The 6,855-nt window shown below is 43.7% G+C and overlaps 2 pseudogenes; both read right to left on the minus strand.

The window, feature by feature from the left end:
* Positions 1-406: 406 nt before the first annotated feature.
* LOC114427871 (cytochrome P450 1B1 pseudogene) lies at positions 407-2,764 on the minus strand (annotated as a pseudogene).
* A 1,001-nt stretch (positions 2,765-3,765) lies between these two features.
* LOC114427843 (cytochrome P450 1B1 pseudogene) lies at positions 3,766-6,547 on the minus strand (annotated as a pseudogene).
* Positions 6,548-6,855: the final 308 nt, after the last annotated feature.

A 6,855-nucleotide genomic window follows, 5' to 3' on the forward strand; every position in this document is an offset into this window, starting at 1 on the left:
GCGTGTAAGAGCAGCAAAGCTGATGAATGTCACTGACAGTAAGAAAGAAAAGGTTGTTTTGCACCAGTGGTATTAGAGCCCGAAGAGATAAAAATGTGTGTTGGAAAACAGAGGTTGACCGAAAAAAACTTTGTACACCAGTCAAAAGTACAGCGCGGCCCATGTTAAATATTGACGAGTGCAGTTTGTGGCTGCTTACTGTTGCCTGTACTGATTTACTGAGGCACAGCCTGTGTGCAGGGCCTGTAACCCATATTAATCTTTCACACAACACAGCAACCAGACATCATAATCTATTTTATCTCTCTCACCTCTCTGGCCCCTGTGACTCTCAACACTTCGACTGATACACCACAGAATCTGATGTGAGTCAGAAGAGAATGTTTATTGTACATTTCAAGGCAGTTCAGTATTTAGCAGTTTATGTTTAAGTCATGCAGCACAGTGATGTATTAAGTGTGATAAAAAGAGACAGAATAATCAACAAGTAAATTATTGGTTTTTATACACGTTACATGAGTTATTACTGAAATACATCAATATTATTAGGTGAACATGAACACACATGACTTGTAGAATCTTTAAGTACACACAAAGATGGGCCTGCCTGAAGGATCGCTCATTTGCGACCACACAGCTGGCACATGTTTCCTCCTCCTCAGCGATTTTTATGCACAGTTTATGCTGTCATTCATTGACTCCCTCTAAATACCCTCATATACATAACAATACATACTTAAGGTTTATTAGGAACTGCAGTGTTTGAGGAACCACATCAAACCTTTCATTACATTTCTTTCTAAATTTAAGCTGTTTTATAGCTTTTCAGAGCTGCTGTTGAGTTCACTGGCAACTTAAATGTGGTCCAAAGCCTTTTCTGTTGTGCCTATTTTCAATTTCAGTGGTAACGTTCATCATTTGCATTTAGGGAAAGTATATTGCAGTAAATACCATACATTGGAGCTCGATTACTGCCTGTAAAGCAACTCTCCCCTGAGTTTGGCAGTGATCTTGTAATCTAAAGGCTTCAGTGTCAAACCATAGGAGGAATGTAGAGAGAAGTCCTCATTTGGACATTTTTCAAAGCTACATTGGTGAAGAAGAATTGCAACAAACAAAAACAGCTCAACTTTAGCAATCTGGTCACCGATACATCTTCTCTTCCCTGCTGAGAAGATCATCACATTGTTGGTGAGGTCCTTGTCAAGCAGGCCGTTTTCATCCAAGAAGCGCGAGGGGTCGAACACATGGGGGTCTTTCCACATCAGGGGGTCATGATTGACAGACCACTGATTGATGAAGACCACGGTGTCTTTAGGGATGTGAAGTCCGCTGACGATGACGTCTGAGGTTGTGGAGTGTGGGATGGTGACGGGGACAAAGCTGGTGAAGCGCATGGTCTCGTAGATGAAGGCGTCTAGGTAAGCCATGTGCGTTCTGTCCTCGGTAGATGGCAGCCTGTTTCGACCCACTACCTTGTCAATGAGCTCATGGAGTTTGGTTTGAATGTCGGGGTGTTTAGCCAAAAGGAGGACAACCCAGTGGAGAGCTGTGGAGATGGTGTCCAGACCTGCGCCAATTAGATCTGACACTGTTGCCTCTGTGTGGTCTATGGAGAGCTCTGAGTCACCATCATCCTTGTAAAGGACACCTATGATGGCATCACTCATGTCCCTGGTCACCTCTGGGTCAAAGGTCTCTCTATGTTCCTCCACTTTGCTCTTGACAAACCTAAAGAACTCTTGATTTAGGAACTTAAAATTCCTGAAAATCCTGCGGACTGGATTGGGGAAAGACTGAAGCCATGGCATCACATCTACCAGGCTGCCAGCCCCTATTGTCTGTCCAAACTGATCTACCTTGTACAGCAAGGCTCTGAATTCACATCGTCAGTCCATAACGCTTTCCAAGCACAGAGCACAGATCACATTTGCGGCAGCTACTGTCAAGCTCCAATGAGCGGGTTGAAATACTGACCCTGATCACTCAGTTTAAGGAAAATCTCAACTAGCTCTGTGGCTTCGCCACATTTGTAGCTCAAAAGCTTTTTTGTCTGGCTGTTGGCAGACGAAGAATGCTCTGATGTTGATGAGCAATTTTCCTGTGGATCTTCCACTGTTTGCTGTAATTTGTGAAAGTCATACTTTTCCCTCCTGAGACAGCTTGAAAAGAGACAAAGTTTGGTCTGCCTGCAAACTCTGTGCTGTGCTGTATGAGAGCCTGACGTATGGCTTTGTTTCCATTCAGGACCACAACGCACTGCAGCCCAGTCGTATCTGGTACACGTCTCCATACTTTTTGGCCAACTTGGAGAAGGTGATGTGAGGCATCTGGCCCAGCTGCATGGCGTTGCCCACCACGGGCCAGGCGAAGGGTCCGGGCAGTCTTCTCTTGAGCCTGAGGTTCCTGACCCACAGACAGGCTTCCAGACAGACGAGGAAGACGAAAGAGGCGACCAGAGCTGGATGGACCTGTCCGCTCCATTCCTTGATGCTGCTGCTGCTGCTCTTTACAGCAAACTCAGTGTCCAGTGCCATTGTGTTGTCTTGCGTCACTCACCGTGTCTAATGCAGCTTTTACTTTAAAACCATTTCGAATGGCTCTTCTTCTTACTGTCAAACTGGTTTTCTTATACTATATTATAATAAGAAAGACAAAATATCTGAAAAGAAATCCCTCCAAGCAGTGCTACATGCTGTCCACACCCTTCCTCTTCAGAAGCTTCAGGTCCAGTGCTTTGCAGTGGTGCAGCACGTCTTCTGATGACCACTTTAGAAGAATGCGGATTCAAGCCTTAACACTTCACTTATATGTATCTCTATGGTGGGAGGGGTCAGCGACTCAGGTTTTTTATTATCTCTCCCCTCCCATTTTGACCACAGCCTGCAAACCTTAGTGTTATTCCCACTCAGGCCTCCTTCCAGCAGCGTCCCTTGTAGGATGATGAGGAAAAAAGAGCGCAGCTACTTAATCTACTATGTTGCCAAAATCTACAGATTACAGTTTCATTGCCAAGGAATGAAACACGACACATTTAAAAAGATAACAATTCCAAATACCATGATGCTAGATTATATTCGTCACTAAATATTTCATATAAGATGATAAATTTTAAAGTGATGCCATAAGGGTGAGGTAGAGGATAGATGACTTTGCCTTTTCCTATGTATTTCTCAGGCCCTGAGCACAGACTGGAAGGTTCTTTTTTTAATTTACAGCCATTTTAAAATTATAACCAGTCAGGGAAAAAGACTCTGGGATATCAGCATTAAAGATGTTGGTTTCAACATCTAAACACTAAAAAGATACAAACAGCACAATTTATTATGCTCTACAAAAATCTATGTTCAGTCTCTGATATAATGTAACCCTCTTTGGTTGAGGCTGCACCAAAGTAATTTTTACACAGATTTCAGCACAGACTGCTGCTCCTACAAATCTACTTATGTGGGTGCTTGTGCAACAAAAAAAGACATATAAAAAAGCATCAGCTGGGTTATTTTGTGATATTCAGCCTCAAGTCAAATTCTATTTTTGAAGTGATGACAGAAATTATAAACCTATGAGGCTGAGAAACTATCAACATGCAGCTATCTTAGCAGATTTAAAGGAATATTGTACTCTGAAATAAATTGCACACACTGTGTATTGACATTTATTGACACTTTATTCACTTCAGATACAGCTTATTTTCCATTTTATATATATATTTATATATATATAGGTATTATATATAAGTCTCAGAAAGCTTTGAATGTTAAAGTAGTCATCACAGAATGAATGCTTTAACATGCAAGGCCCACTGAATTACATTATTTTTTCGACCTTGACACAAAACAGAGAAACACATCCCTTGGGCATTGTAACATCGAATCCTGAATACAGAAGTGCAGTATCATTCATGTAGCTTCGAAAAAAAGTTCCTGTAAACAAACATGTTTCTGAGAATGCCTCACAAGTGAAAGAAATCTGCTGCACATGTGTTTCGCTGAACTGCTGAGACATGTATTTTGGCATGATTATAGCTGAGTGTGACTCAATAAAACTGAAACCTGGATGCAGGAAGTTTGTTAAAGTTTCATCATCCACAGTAACATCTCTTCTTCATCCTCTGATTGATGCTTCTTGATGAAAGACTTCGTTCTCACTTCTCAGCTCCATAAGCTGCCACTTTCCTTTCTTCCTTTGATCAACATGCTTTGTGTGTTGTGTTCAAAGACATTGAGTACAGTAGATAGTGAAACAGGTTACATTTACATTACTTCATTGACATACCTGAAATATGCAATCATAATAAACACTTTGTAACTGTTTTATGTGGCAAAGGTTAAATACATATATGATTTTTTTTACATATTAAAAATGAGAACAAGGAGTCTTCAGATGATTTTATAACATGCACAAAAGCATTTCATAGACAGTTATATATTCAGAGGATGTAGTTAATTTCTGCACATTTAACATATACATGCTCAATAGTGGATGTCAAACATGCACACAACTCAGTACCAGACCTGATCAAGTATAGAGTGCTTTGTGAAGCAAACACTGAATAACTTTTATTTACAACCAGCATTACATCTCTGAAACCCTCTGCCCTGCATCAGCAGTAATTAAAAATACAGAGCTTATTAAGATATGAATTAAATATCCTTGTTAAATATTGAAATCTTACAACAATACTATTTAGTGCAGGTATATTGATACTCACTGCTGAAACTCATCGGTGGAAAAGGGTTTTCTGGAGTCACAGTATTGGAGCGTGCTGTTCATGCTGGGGAAACTAAGTCGAGCAGCTTTCCCCTGAGCTTGGTGCTGACACAGAATCGGAGGGGCTTCAGAGCGAGCCCGTAGGAGCAGTCAAGAGTGAGGGGCTCTGAGGGGTCGCTCTTGAAGCTGCACTGGTGCAGCAAGATTGCTGTGAATAAAAACACCTCCACCATGGCGATCTGATTACCAATGCAGCGTCTTTTGCCCGTGGAAAAGATCATTACGCTGTTGGTTTTGTCTTTGTCGAGGGCCCCGTTTTCATCCAGGAATCGCGTGGGGTCAAACACGTGAGGGTCCTTCCACTTCAGAGGGTCATGGTTGACAGACCACTGATTGATGAAGACCACGGTGTCTTTGGGGATGTGAAGACCTTCGATGGTGACGTCTGAGGTTGTGGAGTGTGGGATGGTGACGGGGGCGAAGCTGGTGAAGCGCATGGTCTCATAGATGAAGGCGTCCAGGTAAGCCAGGTTGCTTCTATCCTCAGCTGTTGGCAGTCTGTCCTGGCCCACCACTTTATCTATGAGCTCCTGTAGTTTGGCTTGCACATCAGGGTATTTGACCAGAAGCAGGACAATCCACTGCAGGAAAGTTGAGACTGTGTCTTGACCTGCTCCGATCAGATCTGTGACAGTTGCCTCCACAAACTCTTTGGTCAGTTCACTGTCCTCTCTTTGCTCAATCACATTAATAATGGCGTCACTCACGTCCCGGGTCACCTCAGGGTTAAAGGACTCTCTGTGCTGCAGCACTTTGTCCTTAACAAAGGTGAAAAACTCCTTGTTGAGGTTTTTGAAATCTTCATACACACTGCGGACGGGGTTAGGGAAAGACTGGAGCCAAGGCATGACATCTACCAAGCTACCGGCTCCTACAGTCTCTCCAAACTTGTGCATTCTTTTTAACAGAGTCCTGAACTCTGTGTCATCATGTCCATATCTCCTCCCAAAACAGAGGGCGCACATGATGTTAGCAGCAGCTACGGTAAGTTCATGAGCAGGGTCAAAATAACGTCCATCAGAGCTCTGGCGCAAAAAAACCTGCACCAGCTCCATGGCCTCAGCTCTGACGTGCTGCTCAAAGGCTCTTTTGGTCTGACTGTTAGCTGAAGAAAAGGCTCTGAGGCTGGACTGAGCAAGTTTCCTGTGTGCTTTCCACTGTTTGCTGTAATTAGTAAATGTCAAACTCCTGCCTCCAGAAATCATCTGGAAAGAGAGAAAGTTTGGTCTGCCTGCAAACTCTGTGCTGTGCTGTATGAGAGCCTGACGTATGGCTTTGTCTCCATTCAGCACCACAACGTCACTGCAGCCCAGTCGTATCTGGTACACGTTTCCATACTTTTTGGCCAGCTTGGAGAAGGTGATGTGAGGCATCTGGCCTAGCTGCATGGCGTTGCCCACCACGGGCCAGGCGAAGGGTCCGGGCAGTCTTCTCTTGAGCCTGAGGTTCCTGACCCACAGACAGGCTTCCAGACAGACGAGGAAGACGAAAGAGGCGACCAGAGCTGGATGGACCTGTCCGCTCCATTCCTTGATGCTGCTGCTGCTGCTCTTTACAGCAAACTCAGTGTCCAGTGTCATTGTGACCAGCTGTCTGCACACTTGCTCTTTAAAAAAGAAAAAAAAATCTTAATTTTGCAACACTTTGATTAAATATTTGTAAAGAAAAATTAGTAAATCTCTTGCATGTCCATATCAGATAACTTCAATGTGTTAATCAAATGCCAGTGAGGTCATGATGTCAGAGGGAAGTTTTTTGGTCAGTCTTTTCATTCAGATTTAGGGCTTCATTGCCTGCTGTTTGCTTCACACCGGCGTCTTATATGTTTTGCAGTTGGTGGGCAGGGCTCAGGATAACTTTCATACTCCTCCCATTGTGGTAGCCCTGCAGACCCCACTATATTATCTCTCTGCTTTTCGGTCGCTCTTGGAGGCGCGCACATGTGAGCGTCGAGGGGACACCGTGAGCGAGCAGCGTGAACTATATCGGTCCACTCCGGTGTGGGCGGAGGGGAGGGAGACTCTCTACTTGTGCAACTGGTGACCGACTGACTTGGAGCCGCTTCGAGCCAATTTGCTGTACTAA

Source organism: Parambassis ranga, chromosome 22 (genome assembly GCF_900634625.1).
Source record: "Parambassis ranga chromosome 22, fParRan2.1, whole genome shotgun sequence".
NCBI classification, from domain to species: domain Eukaryota; kingdom Metazoa; phylum Chordata; class Actinopteri; family Ambassidae; genus Parambassis; species Parambassis ranga.